Source organism: Ostrinia nubilalis, chromosome 22 (assembly GCF_963855985.1).
Source record: "Ostrinia nubilalis chromosome 22, ilOstNubi1.1, whole genome shotgun sequence".
Classification (NCBI taxonomy): Eukaryota; Metazoa; Arthropoda; class Insecta; order Lepidoptera; family Crambidae; genus Ostrinia; species Ostrinia nubilalis.
The window spans coordinates 3,490,564-3,505,747 of NC_087109.1; the positions used below are offsets into that span (position 1 = coordinate 3,490,564).

Sequence of the window (15,184 nt, forward strand, 5' to 3'; positions counted from 1 at the left end):
TATTTAGGGCAAGGGCCTTGGACCTGAATTCAGACAAAGAGGTGATACTCAACTTTTATTGGTGTTTAATTTTGTGCCGATGCGAAAGCCGAATAGGGTCATCAAATACAAGAGTATTGGAACAACTCCACACTTAAGGACTCGCTAATGGGTCTAACGGACCCAGTTCTTCAATATTTGTGTAATAACTTTTAAAGTTTGACGTTTGCGATGTTGTCGCTCTTAGTACCTTTCCACGATATTGTAGCACAGCCAATAGCGGTCATAATCATCAAATAGCCCACTGCATGTGATTGCTACAGACGAAAAACGTGTTTTTGAGTCCACTGGACCCGGTAAACAAAGTGAATTTTTTAATGTTCTATACAAATTTCTCATTAATTGTTAATTGGTATAAGTAGGCAAATTATAATAGTTTACGAAAATAAACAAGGTGTTTTTTTAAATAATTAATTACAAAAATTTTCAAAAATTACCTTCAATTTGCCAAAAAACCTTATTTTTTTTAAATAAGTTGTTATTTTAGAAAAAGGCAATAAATATGACTATTTGGTTTATTATTTTGTCTTTGTTTATATCATATTATCCTTCTAATAAAGTAGTTTTCACTTTTATTAAGAGTTTTTGAAAAATACATAGTATTTTATATACTGGGTCCAGCGCACCCGGTAGCGAGTATGAATGTTACAAATTAAGGCGCGAGTCCTCAAGTGTTAAACATTTCTGTGCGAATCCCAAATCACACAATAGCAACTTCATAGGTATAAAATCCGTACCAAATTGTGCTAAAACAGGACCTCTGTCTGTTACATATTCACGCTTTTAACCACTGAAAAAATTTTGCAGCACAAAGCAAGTATTATTAAGTATAATTGATGAATTTTGGTACAATAGGTAGATTGACCCAGGGAAAAACATACCTACATAGGTTTAAATCCACGTTGTGTAGGATTTTCCTTATCTTTCTGTCTTTAACAACATGGTACGCCCAAGTATAATTATTGAAATTCCACTATTAACCGACTTATATCTGTGGTTATATCAGCACGAGCTTTAGGCCCAATTTCACCAATAAACGATTTTAACAAACATAAATTCAGAGCCGTAATTTATTGTCATGGCAACTGGTATTTTTCTATGGAGTTTGATAGATTTTTGACCTTTGATATAGTTAAAGTAAGACCCAGCCTTGAATTACCCAATTTTCCTGTCAGTTCTTCATTCTCATTTCTCGGCATCCCTGTCGAGGCCTAATTTAGGCAGTCGTAAACTAAAAAGACTTGTGGTTGAATAAGGTCGCCGTTTTCACCTTCGTTTTATGGACACACGTTAAAAGTAAAGTGGTGATTAAATCAGACGAAGAATAAAGAGATCTTTGTCGAAATAGGTAGGTACAGTCAGCGTCAAATAGTTCGTGTGTGTTCGTTTAAATAATCCAAAGTGGCCAAAAAGTTCGCAACACGTCTTTGTTACAATTTTTGAATAAGGTTGTGTTTTTATAGAGCTCTGGAAATGTTTTCTGGTTCAAATCCATCAAGGAATGCTCGTAGAATAAGTAGACACAACTGCTTTTACTATCGGCTACCATGGGTGTACAGCATAATTTTGTAGAAGGTCAGGTTTAGTATTTTTGGTGGGCCACATTGTGGTCCTGGGCCGTATTTTCAAATACCCGCCTGCTGCCTTTTGAAGCATAAATGGAACAGCCGCGTAGCCGTGTTCATTTAAGACAAATGACGTCCACTGCTGGACTAAGGTATCCCCCAGGGAATTCCACAACGACCGGTCCTGCGCTACGCGCATCTAGGTACCGGCCTCAGATCATATACAGGGTGGAAACGTTAAGTGATCTCACTCGATTATTTCTAAACTATACAAGATATCAATCAACTAGTTACCGATCCTGAAAGTGCTTCATGAGCTCTATCAAACGGTATTAATAATAGGTTACAGAATACACTGGATCTATCCGAAAATTCAATGTTTCCAGCTTCCATACATTTGGTAAAGTCACATTGTTTAAAAAACTACACATGATATCGTAAAACTGATTACTGATTCTAAAAGTGCTTCACGAGCTCTATCTAATGGTATCAATAATACAGAATAAACTGGATCTATACAAAAATTCAATGTTTACTTCTTCCATACATTTAGTACCTTACTACTACGACAGTGATGACACTCATCTCTTGACAATATTATAGCAAGTAAAGCCTAAAACCAATGCTTTCCATAAATCATTTTAAATAAGAATACAATTTACGAATTTATTTTAAGAGTTTATTATTAAATAAAAAAAATACACTTCTAATATTGTGTGTCTGGCATACATTTAGTATGGAAGCTGGAAACATTGAATTTTCAGATAGATCCAATTTATCTGTAACCTATTATTGGTACCGTTTGAAAGAGCTTATGAAGCACTTTCAGGATCAGTAACCAGTTTTTCAATATCTTGTATAGTTTAGAAATAATCGAGTGAGATCACTTAACGTTTCCACCCTGTATGATCTGAGGTACCGGCCCATCGTTCCACCTTGTGGGAGGTCTGCCCACAAAGTCTTCCAGCAGTGGTCGTCACTCGAAATCTACTTAGTCTAGGTAACCACAATACATTCTGACAACTCGGGCGCATTCCATCACATTCTAAATACGTCCGACAGTTGGCAGCAGTGTGTCGTAAACTTCAGGTGAGTGGGTTATTGTTGGCACTAAATCTAGATCTCAACACCGATAAATGGTCTAAACAGCTTAGCTATGTTTCTACCTGAAACTTTTTAGAAACCGTCCTCCCTAGAAAAAGTAAAAAATATGACAAAGTTATTAAAAAGTTTTTGGCGATAAGAGTCGCCTCTCGATCTACATTTTTTAAAATAACTTAAAAAAATCGAACTGCCTAAGATGGTAATCGAACCCACAACCTTTCGCTTGCGTGGCGACTGCTCTTCCATCTGAGCTACTGAGGTACTGGATGAACCCAAAGATAAAGATATTTTTATTTATCAGAACATGTGTGGACAATATTGCAATACAGAAATATATTTTTGGTGTTAGTAGGTTTTGTTAGTATCAACATGACGTCTTACCGATATACCTACTGAATGAACTGGTTTCGAGTGCCTTAAAAACCTCTTTTGAAAGAAGTTATCGATATTTATGCTTAAAGCATGAGATATAGCGGACACATAAACGGCCCCTGCTCAAAGCATGAGATACACCCTTCTGACAGGTAGACAGCGGACACATAAACGACCCCGTGAGTTCGGAACCCCCTCACCGATGACACCCTTTCGGTACGGAACCCTATTACATTCAATATATTTCAATAATCAGAGTTCGAGCTATATTAGAGGGGACCTAAATTAAATAAAACAGTTGTTTCAGTCCTGATCACCAGGTTACTTGCTGAGGACAAATCAATTGTATTAGACTGGACGGCAATCACATAAATTGCCGAATTGACATATCAATTTTTGTACACTCCGCCGTGTAAAAACCTGTTTTTTAAGTAACCAGAACTGGCTGTACATACATTCTATGTTTTGATAGCTATATTTGAATGTGACTTTTATACTGTTTGTTTATATCTGTCACTTCACTTCTCTCTCTGAAAATACACGGTCTATCTCTCATCACTCTCTTCTTTTTCTTTAAATCTTAATTCTATCAGCAGTCTCCACTTCTACTAGTGTTTCTAGTTCCTAGACGCCGCAATAGTGTTCAGCGTTTAGCAAACTAGTAAGGCCCAACTCTATATGGCTCTTTTCCTTAATTAATAAATAAATGTGAGTTATTCAATGGTCAAAAAGTGAATGTAAAATTTAACTACACTGGCCTGCAAAACAAACTTTTGCATTTTTTTAAACTATTATTTAAGTTAAAGATATAGCAATTTTATCAGCTTGTTTTGAAACTAATAACTCTTTTTCAAGTTCTTTTTATTTCGAAAGTATTTTTATTATCTTGTGTACAAAAGTTATTGCAATTTTATAAGTGTGATACCTACTTAGTTTTGCAGGCCAGTGCAGTTTGTATAAGTGTTCTCATTGTTGACAAACCAAAAAAAAATGTCCACGGCATCAGGAACATGACCCTCTCTTTACCGGAAGGAAATGAACGACAAAAGAACTCTGAAGTAGTACCTACCTCTGGACCACGGAAACGTCAAAATCAAAATTTTAAATAAACAACTTGAAAAAATCGAACTGTCTGTCCCTTTAGTTATTTAAAATTTAGTTTGAGAAGCGAATCCATTCGCTAAGAAAAATTTTAATAACGTCGCTTCGCAACGGAGAGAATAGGTATTTTTAATTCCTTACACTCTTTTGTTCTCTTCTGGGGCAGAAAAGTTCTCGAGTGGCGACCACAGGCCGGAAGACGTAGCGTGGGCAGGCCCCCACTTGGTGGACCGTCGATCTGGTGAAGGTCGCGGGAAGAACCTGGATGCGGGCAGCGTAGGACCGGTCGTTTTGGAAATCCTTGGGGAAGGCCTTTGTCCAGCTGTGGACGTCATTTGACTGAAACAATGAACACTCTTCTGATAAATTTATTGCGGATTCCAGTACATTAGCTATCCCCAGGGCTACACAACCTTCACTGGTTGGGTTTCATTGAGGCTATGCCGTAGATCCTGGCTATAAAAGAGTTGCAGTGGTGAGCTAGTGAGGAAAAAACCTCTACCTTTGAAATGGATAGTTAATTTTACTGCGTTACTAAGTTACCAGTCCATTGGCAGGTTGTTTATTAATCGCCTGAAATCGATATCACTCGAAACGCCGGCATTTCGAAATACTTACGATCGAGACCCTCCTACGTTCGCGCCAGAAATACGCCATTGATTCGATACCATTCAGCTTGCGTACGCGCACACTTAAGACTTTAGGTCGAAGCACACTTTTCTCTAACTAAAGTCGCTGACATAGCCCGACGGATTAGCAAGCTGTGGCAATGGGCAGGGCACATAGTACGTAGAATTGACGGCCGATGGGGCAGCAAGCTTCTGGAGTGGAGGCCACTTACCGAAAAACGCAGCTTAGACGTCCAACAAAAAGGTATATCGACAACATCACAAAGGTATCAGGAAGGCGCTGGACGCAGGCCGCTACCAATAAGTAGATCAACATGGAAATCATTGGGGGAGGCCTATGTTCAGCAGTGGGCGTCCTATGGCTGAAATGATGATGATGATGATGATGACACTTTTCTCTGGAAGAGATCGACACCGTATCAACTCGAGCCGTTAAGTATTCTTTAAAAACTCCCTTTTACAACGCAAACTAATCGGAACGTAATAGCCTCTGACACGTTATTCATACATGACGTGGGCTGCGTTCACTTTGGCCTGCTGCCCGCAGATCGCATCTAGCATAACCTTAAGCTTCAAATAGGTCAATTTATTGTGATGAGTGTTCCTTCTGAGGAAATGAGGAGATCCGCTGGAGAACTTAAGTGACCGACATACGCCCGATTCCCATATTCAATCCTTGTCCAAATCCGGATTACAACTGTCAAATTGAATTCAGTTTTAGATTATATTTCCAAAATTTTCGATGCATTTACACTTTAATAGTCTTATAAACAATATAAAAATGTAAAAACATCAAAAACCGCAGTTATTTTGGCCAAAAACATATTAAAATTTGACAGTTGACAATCCAAATCCGTATAATTTGGATTAGGATTGAATATAGAAATCCAGCAATAGTCAAGTGGCAGTTGGCGGGGCACATAGCTCGCAGAGCTGATGGCCCCTGGGGCAGAAAAGTTCTCAAATGGCGAACACGGGCCGGAAGATGTAGTGTGCGCAGTCGCAGGCCCCCCACTAAGTGGACCGATGATCTGGGAAAGGTCGCAGGAGGTGCCTGGACGCACCAGAGGCGCCAACAAAAATAAGCACTTTCCACTCCGTCGCTTGTAACTTTATTTAGTTCCATGACAGAAATGCGTCGACATGCTTCATGTAGCAATGGTTACAAAACGCATTTTTAGAAACTTTGCACAGGTAACTGTTCCCTTTTGTCGTCGGTGTGCTCTACAAAACTCACCGGCCTGCACAGTCCTCCTTGCTTTATTGGAATGCCGTGAGCTAAGGGATATATTTAGCACAATCGCACATTGGCATTTTAATCGTTCGGAAAAATGATTTAACTCCTTTAAATAGACGTGAAAGTTTGTTATTAAGCTGCAGAGTTTGTTTGGTTGAACGCGCTAATCTAAGGGAAGAAATCCTTTTGTATGAAAAATCTAAACCGCTTAAGTTAGACGCTTGAAATTTGGCATGCAGGTACCTTAGTAAACTTAAAGCTTAGTTACAATAGGATATTGCAAAATTCCAACGAGAACGGGAGTTAGCGGGAAAAAACATTTGTATGAAAAAATCTAAACCGCGTAAGATAGATGAAGAGGGTAAAACGGGATCCACGCGTACGAAATCGCGGGCGGCCGCTAGTTAATAATAAATTATCAGTATTCGATGAGTAATGTTCACAAGACTGTATTATTTACTGTTGAGAACCAACAAAAGAGTTTTTAATGTTTTTTTACTTTTTCTTCTAAACAAAATAAAATCAACTTCTTCACTTTGACAGCTAAAAGAAAGTCGTTTCATTTATACATTTTATCTACATTTTAATACATTATTCAGTAATTCATACATTTTATATTTAATTTATGTCATAAGCAACATAAATTTGGTGCCGAAACCCGTACATAATTCACATTGGTTTTTTTGTGTGCTGCTGGAAAATTATCCCGAGGGCCAACGCCGGCATAGTTGCCGATTGCAGTAGATAATTATGGCTACCCAGGTTTGTGGTGACACCAACCAAAAAACCAAGCTGTTACAAGGGCAGTGCAAGGCCGCTATAACACGATGTGTTACCTTTTTGAACAAGAAGACGGACCCGAGTGCTTTCGAGTTGACGAACAGAAGGAAAGCAGTAGAAGAAGCGTTCGCGCGCTACAACCAGCTGGCGGACGAGGCCATTCTGCAAGGCCAGGAGGTGTTGGACGGTGACGAGGAGTTCGAGGACCGCTATTACGATGTCCTCTCCCGGATCGACGCTCTTCTGGACCGCCGCAGCAGTGCTTCGCCGCTGGGGTTTGCGAGTGCCGTGGACGCTTCGACGCCGCTGTTCGAGACTACGAGGCTGCCTCCGATAGAGATCCAATCGTTTGATGGTAACAACGTCTGTGCATACAAGCCATTCATGGAGCTTTTCATGGAATTAATAGGCAAAAACTGTAAGTTATCCAATGTACAAAAATTATATTATTTAAAGGGCTATTTAAAGGGCGAGGCTTTGAATCTTGTAAATAATTTGCCTCTCATAAACCAGTCGTATGATGATGCTATTGCTTTGTTGAATAGGAGATACGACACTAAGGGACTAATGATTAAAACGCATATTAGTGCTATTTTAGATCTGCCTAGCATTACGCGTGGCACTGCCCAGGCCATCCGTTCCTTAGTGTCACAGATTTCGCAGCAAATGAGCGCGCTACGTAGTTATGATGAACCTGTAGAAAGCTGGGACTCCATATTGGTTTGCGTTATAATGAAAAAATTAGATTCACTGACTGTAAGATTGTTTAGTGCAGAGCAGGACTTTCGTAGCATGCCCAGTATGGAGTCGCTGTTGAGTTTTCTAGAGAGACGTGCTATCTCGCTCGAGGCTAGCTCGGCTTGTGACACGAGCCGTACAGAAAGGGCTTCAATGTCTTTTCATATTCAAACATGTAATACAAAACCTAATCCAAATTGTAATAATGCAAAATCAACAATGATTCCTTGTTTATTGTGTAAAAATAGTTATCACAAATTGTACAAATGCCCTACGTTTTTATCAATGACGCTTTCAGAAAGGCTTTCACATGTAAATAATTACAATTTATGTAAAATATGTTTAAATAGGCATGCACAAAAATGTAGATACAATTTTAGATGTTCCGTATGCAAAGAGAATTCGCATAATTCTTTAATACATTGTAATTCATTTCAACATTCAATACCTGTACATAATATTAATTCATTGCATGCATCCAACAATGTAAATAATTCATGTCAATCTGAAACTGTACATACCTATACAAATAGTAATTCAAAAATTTTGTTTCCCACTAAATATACACGCAGGCAAAGTATGTCAAAAATGCCTCATGTCTTCAAAACTGTAGACTCAGGGAGTCAAACTTATTTTTGTAATCAGGCCTTGGTCGTCATACCAGGTCTTCATACATATAATACAAGGGCTTTACATACATTGGGTCAAACTGGATGGGGGTCTTAGTGCTTCTGATACATCCATAAATGTCTAAGTTGGATTTCTTCATTGCTTTTACATTATAATTCTTTTATGCAAGTGAGGAAACTTGAACCAAGTTTTGTTTTCGAAAATTTAATGTTACATAGACCGATACATTTTCAGAGATTGTTATGATCTAGGTTTCATGAATATCTTGATTTTTATTGTAATGTTACCTTTCTTATTTCATTTAAACAATTTGTTGCAAGAAGGTATTATCATCAATATAATGTTAGTTTAATTGTAATGCGTGTCGCATTCCGCGCGCGGACTATGTTGAGAACCAACAAAAGAGTTTTTAATGTTTTTTTACTTTTTCTTCTAAACAAAATAAAATCAACTTCTTCACTTTGACAGCTAAAAGAAAGTCGTTTCATTTATACATTTTATCTACATTTTAATACATTATTCAGTAATTCATACATTTTATATTTAATTTATGTCATAAGCAAGCATGAAAATGCAACTTCAATTTTATTAAAAAAAAACTAATTATATTAGTTATGTCATTGCCTTTCATAATAATAATTGTTAATTGTGGTGAGAATTATAATATACGTAAATAGTCTATTATACTCTATAGATAAAATAATGAATAATGCGGTGAAACAATATACAAAGTTTAATGCGGTAATCTATCACTGATTCTGATTCATTGAACTAATTATATAATTATTACTTTATTAATTTATTCACTGACTAAGTAAGTAAGATTATGAAAAAAAAACCGGCCAAGTGCGAGTCGGACTCGCACACCGAGGGTTCCGCCGTACAAACGTAGCGGTTTACAATTTATGACGTATTAAGGGGGTCCTGCACGGAATCCTTAAAATTGTCATATTTTTAAATCACGAGTGCTCTGCGATTAGTGACTTAAATACATCAAAGGAACTTGTGTAGGGTAGCCCAATCCTTGATCTAGGTCGCCGCCTTTTCGAAATTTTGAATAAATACGTAAAAAATTGATAAACAACATTTAAAATGCAGATATATGGAAAATTTATTTCTTCGAGAACTTTGTTAATTTAACGTATGAAGCAATAATTTTTATATGGAAATGTTTAAATTAATATTTTGAAGGTCGCCCCCATTTTCGTTTTTGGTATTAATGCATTAATATTGAGAATTTTTGATTTCCCAAAAAAAACTTTGCCGTGAAGAAATCATCAGGAGTTTTGCTTTATCGTAGCTGTCAAGTGTCAAATGTGTGTTTGTCAATCCTTTACAGAGTAGTGTAGAGCGCAGAGCATGCAAATAGTATCTCTTTTGTTATGACTTCGATTGTTACGAAAAAATATTTTACTTATTTTATAGTTAATATGGCTAGAAAACCCTTGGAACCTTTCTATGCCGTTCGTTCGTTTCAGCCGAAAGACGTCCACTGCTGGACAAAGGCCTCCCCCAAGGATTTCCACAAAGACCGGTACCGCGCCGCTCGCATCTAGGTACCACCCGCGACCTTCACCAGATTGTCGGTCCACTTAGTAAGAGGCCTGCCCACGCTACGTCTTCCGGCTCGTGGTCGCCGCTCAAGAACATTCCTGCGCCAGCGGCCATCAGCTGTACGAGCTATGTGCCACGCCCGCTTTGGTTCTCCTACGGATCTCCTCATTTCTCCTCAAACGATCATAGCAAATGTTGTAATAGGGATAGAGACATGCGATTTTTGGTTTTACAAAGGTAATACGATAGAAAATAACATAAAGTAATAAAAACTATCTGTTATAGGCGCATTTATTGGAGAAATTTATCAAATAACCAAAAGTACATGAATTTAAAAGCAGATTTTTTTCAAAAAGTATCATTTTTTAATTATTTGTTGTCTTTTCCTGAGTATTTTATGTTCTTTTTTTAGTATTGCCTGTTATTTAGCATTATTACTGTTTTTATTTTATCAGGATATACCTCTTAGTGTAAAAGTTTTTACGTTTTCTTTACAATAAGTAATCGGAAGGAAAAAAATTCTATAAAAAATATAAAAAAAACCCTCTAAAAATTTTTGACCTCTTTTTTGTCTATAAAAATAGGTTTAGTTTCACCTATTTTCATATGTGTACTTTATCGTGACTCACACTGTATAAAGAAAGTATGCTAAATGAGTAACGCAAAACAATAAGCGAAGTGAGAAAAGAAAAGAGAAGTTTAATATTACTGTGACAAACTGAATTTATATGGTTAAAACCACGAGAAAAAGCAAGTATGTACGTAATAATAATGAATTACCAATTTTAAAAATAAAGCAGTTACTTTAACCCCTTTTTCCATTCTTCAGGGTGTGGTTTTGTAAAACAACGCTCATCTCAGAGGTGGTAGTATACACGACACTGATGCCAAAAAAAATCATGAAAAAATCAAACCAGGAAAATGGTAGATATTATTTTGCGGACGAGCTATCGGTCAGTCCCCCCGCTCTCTCGGGGTGGCGGCCGCATGTGCTCGATGGTGTAGCGGGGTACGCGGGGGTGGTGCGGGCGGTAGGAAGCGCCGTCTCGAAAGTTTAAACAGACTTTTGAACGAGGTTCTTTAGTAATAAAGTAATAAGTTAAAATTTTATTTATATTTTTCTTGCAATAAACTTTCATGTGTACTATCACTCCAGAGATGGGCGTTGTTTTACAAAACCACACCCTGTATACATGGGTAGAACGCAGCCGTAGGAAACTGCTCGTGTATATTTTGTAATACTCTTCGTAAATCTGCGACTACAGTACAAAGTATACACGAATTTTGCGTACTGAATACAGTCGTGTTTAATTTGTATTGTGGATGCTCGCTTCTCCGTTTCAAACTATACTACACCACTTACACTTGACAAGAGTGTTAAAAAGTTAGTTTGATACTTATTCAGTAAAATATGGAATCACATTTAAGAGTATTTTTATTTCTTATTACTATATATTTTATCGAATCAACATAAAACTAGATTTTTAACACTCTTGCGGGTAAGTAGTTTTTCAAAATAAACTGATTAGGTAGGATTAAATAAATAAATTGATAACATTTTTATTTAGAGTAGTAGGTACGCGGTATTTGCGTAACCGCTCATACAGTTTAGAAGAGTTTAGTAAAAAAAAGTTATTTCCAAACTATACTCGATTAGTTTCACACCCTTGCGTTCTGGCCATGTATAGAATGGAAAGACGCTACGTTAACAGCCTATTTGAATTGAACGTCTAGGAAAAATACTCTTTTACGAAACTTTTTTAACGCCTTTGTTCATCAGAAGAATCAATATTAGTTAGGATTTTTATTGTGTAAGAATTTTCGCAGCAATACCAACAAAAAATCAAATCTTTCCTTTTTCCTAATTAAAGTATTATAAACTCACGTTTTGTTTAGCAAAATTAGTGAAATACGTGTTTTTACTCTGTATTGAGTCTCTTTTGTCTCTACTCTGTAAAGTAGTTTGTGTGCGATCGTGTTAGTTCGTTGCGCCACCGCTATCTCGGCTAGCAAATCGTAATTTTTCGTCGGCGCTGCACCCCCTTAAATCAAATTACTTAGTCTTTAAGTTTTGATTCCGTTGCGAGTAGTGGCGAATTTCAAAATATGCGGTATAATTATAGGTAGGTACCATAGGTACCTACCTACCTCAGCGTTTTGAATTTTTGCGTTGATTTAGAATTTTTCACAGTTTAGAGGCAATTAGATTTAAGAAGTGTTTGATATGAATTTCAACTTTAATATCTAGCTCTACGCGTTCATGTGAAAAAGGGTAGGTAGTAAGTTTATAATTATTAAAAAAATATTTTATGTCATGTAAACAAAAATAATATTATAATATTTTATGTAACTTCAAATTTATCATTTTCGCAATTTTTCCTTTATCTGTACTATAATTATTATAACGTTGCTTTGTGCCGAATTTCAAGATTCTGAGTTCACGGGAAGTACCTTGTAGGTTTTGATTCCCTAGCGTGTGACGGAAATTCGTCTAAGGTGTCGGTATAAACTGCTGTATCTTTTGATCGCGTTAACTTAGAAGTTTGATTTTTTTACTGCTTAAAAGGACAATAGACCTAGGTATTTTTGGTATAAATTTCAATTTGATACCTTTATTCGTTCGTGAGAAATAAGGTAGTAAGTTTCATTTTATTAAAATATTTCTAAAAAAATGTGATTTTCGCATTTTTTCCTATATTTGCATTATATGACAATGCTTAATGCCAAATTTCAAGATTCTGAGTTTACGAGAAGTATCCTGTAGGTTTTGATTCCTTTGCGAGTGTCGAAAATTTGTTGAAAATATCGACATAATCGGCTGTATCTTTTGATTGGCTTGGCTTAGAAGTTTGATATTTTCACAGCTTAAAGGGACAATAGACCTGAATATTTCATGTGAATTTCAGCTTGATACGTCCACGCGTTCTTGAGATAAAGGGTCTTGACAGACAGACAGACGGACAACAAAGTGATCCTATAAGGGTTCCGTTTTTTACTTTTGAGGTACGCCCGCGGTTGCCCGCGGTTTCACCCGCATGAAATTTAATTTGTCACAGATCATCATAAATTATAGCCTATATGTTATTCTGGGGTATAAACAATAATATTATAAAGTTTCATCAAAATCCGTTCAGGAGTTTTTGCGTGAAAGAGTAACAAATATCCAAACATCAAGACATCCAAACTAACGCATTTATATAGTAGGACATTTATAATAAGTATTAGTAGAATGTTCCATCATAATTTTTTGCTCTATGATCGATGCACGTGTCGTTAGGCCCGGTTTCCACCAAGAAATTAGGCGAAAATGTCCAACCAATCAAACTCCCTAGTTGCCTGATCAGCTAGACGAAGTGCATATTATAGTCGCAAACCAGTCGAAATTAAAAGTGGTCGATAGGCCTTTTTTGTATGGAGTTTTGACGAATTCGATTATCGATTCATCAAAAAGTGCAACTTGTTTAGGGGGGCTGATTACTCCAGAACCTTGCTGCCCCATCGGCTGTCAATTCTGTTGCCTATATGCACTGTCCACACAGATATAACGGGACTATTCCCACCTCTCGTTCCCACCACTGCAACTCCTGTGTAGCCAGGATCTACAGCTTGACCGCCATAAAAACCCAACCAATGAAGGTCAAGTTTGTCCACACAGATATAGAGAGATGCCAACTAATGCGCTGAGTTCGAAATGCAAACAATGTAAGTTGTTTACATGATGACGTCGCTGCTGTTATCATTGCTGTCACGAGCAATGTGTCTGTTTTTGGGCATATTGCTGCGACACCGGCCCCGCCCCCTTGTCACATCTCCCTTTAGTTTCTGTGATCTGTGGTACTGTCCGATGCCACTTCAGCTATCAGCGACTTCGTTTACGGATCCTCATTTCTGATCACTTCTAATCAAAAGTATCCTAAGCTAACTGTCTTGTTTATGAAGGTTATTCTGTGTGTATGGTGGCATTATTTCGTCTGGCCAAAATCTTCGAGTCTGATGTCATACAAATGCTCCGGTTTGACCTTACTTAGTATTGCTAACCTGCATTAATTAGTGTTGCTAATTGGGTGGCTACCTCAGATCATCTATGATCTGAAGTGGCTACATTTTTGTGTGGTAGACACTAAACAATCAGAAAAGCTGTCTGAAACATTGCTATTACCTACATTGCCTTTTTTCTGTGATGCTGATTTTGAGACGCATGCGGATCTGTAGGCTTATTCACGTAACAAAACTTGAACGTCAACAAAACACTATGCGAAAGTTTGTATGGATGTTTGTTACTCTTTCACGCAAAAACTGCTGAAAGGATTTTGACGAAACTTTACAGTATTATCTGTGTATTATTATTGTTTATATTATAACCCAAAATACTTAACATATAGGCTATAATTTATGACGATATTTTATGTGACAAACTAAATTTCGGGTGAAGCCGCGGGCAAAAGCTAGTTTCATACATATTTTTCTTCAGAAAAAGGCTTCCTCGTTGATAAAGAGTATTCATTAAAACACAAAAAAAACTCATTAAACTCATTTATTTTTATAAATAGGCTTTTAAAAAGTAGGTACCTTTACACATCCCAGTATCAACCCTACCACTGCTTCGGGACAATAAATGGACCAGTGCTGAGAAGAAGCAACGCAAGAAACTCAGTAGTTTCTTCGTTAGTTACTTCTATGATCGTTACGTAGATAGTTTTAAAATCAGTTCCCTAAATAAATGTCTTTGGTAACATTATATTTTAATGAAGGGCACGTAAACGGAATTTTAAACCTTGTTGTTACAAAATAAATCATCGAATGTTCAATGATAAACGGTTTAAATGTGGCAGTAACAATTAATAATAATAATAATAAATAAAAAAAAATAACAACACCTTGTGTGATGCAAAAATGGGGTACTTTATTGGAAAGTACGGCAGCAGGTACAAAAATAGCGGGTGCGGGCGTCTCCCGTCCGTAGACCAATTCCCGCAAGGACGTTGGACACAGACGCGGGAGAATCGCTGGCAATTTGTAATTAGGCGTTCGGAAGTCCCATACTGTGATTCCCCGAAAGAACGTCACAGTCGGATGCAACCTTGGCTTATTACTTACGCCTTACAAAACTTCCAATATTCAACATAATCGTCGGAAGGTCTTTAAGGGAAAAAAAATCTGGACACCGCGGTGTAGAAATCGACTTTCAATGTGCTAGTGTCATCTAGCGGCGAGCGGCGCAAACATTTCCTAGACTGGATAGATCTTGCAATAAGCACGGTGATCCGCGGAGGCTTGGTAATGCAGGCGAACACCACGAGATGGCGCTAGTAGTATTGATTGATAAATGTGACGTTGTTACAGTTACTATTTTATCAAAAAAACTAGCGGCCGCTACTATAGTAATTTAAGTACATCATATGTTTTTTTTAGATTTTTCATTTTCTTATTTTAGA

General features: G+C 37.2%; 1 protein-coding gene across 1 annotated transcript in view; it reads left to right on the forward strand.

The window, feature by feature from the left end:
• Positions 1–15,184, forward strand: part of LOC135082867 (dual specificity protein phosphatase 23-like) — a 239,321-nt gene that overhangs the window by 141,603 nt on the left and 82,534 nt on the right. The window lies entirely within an intron of this gene.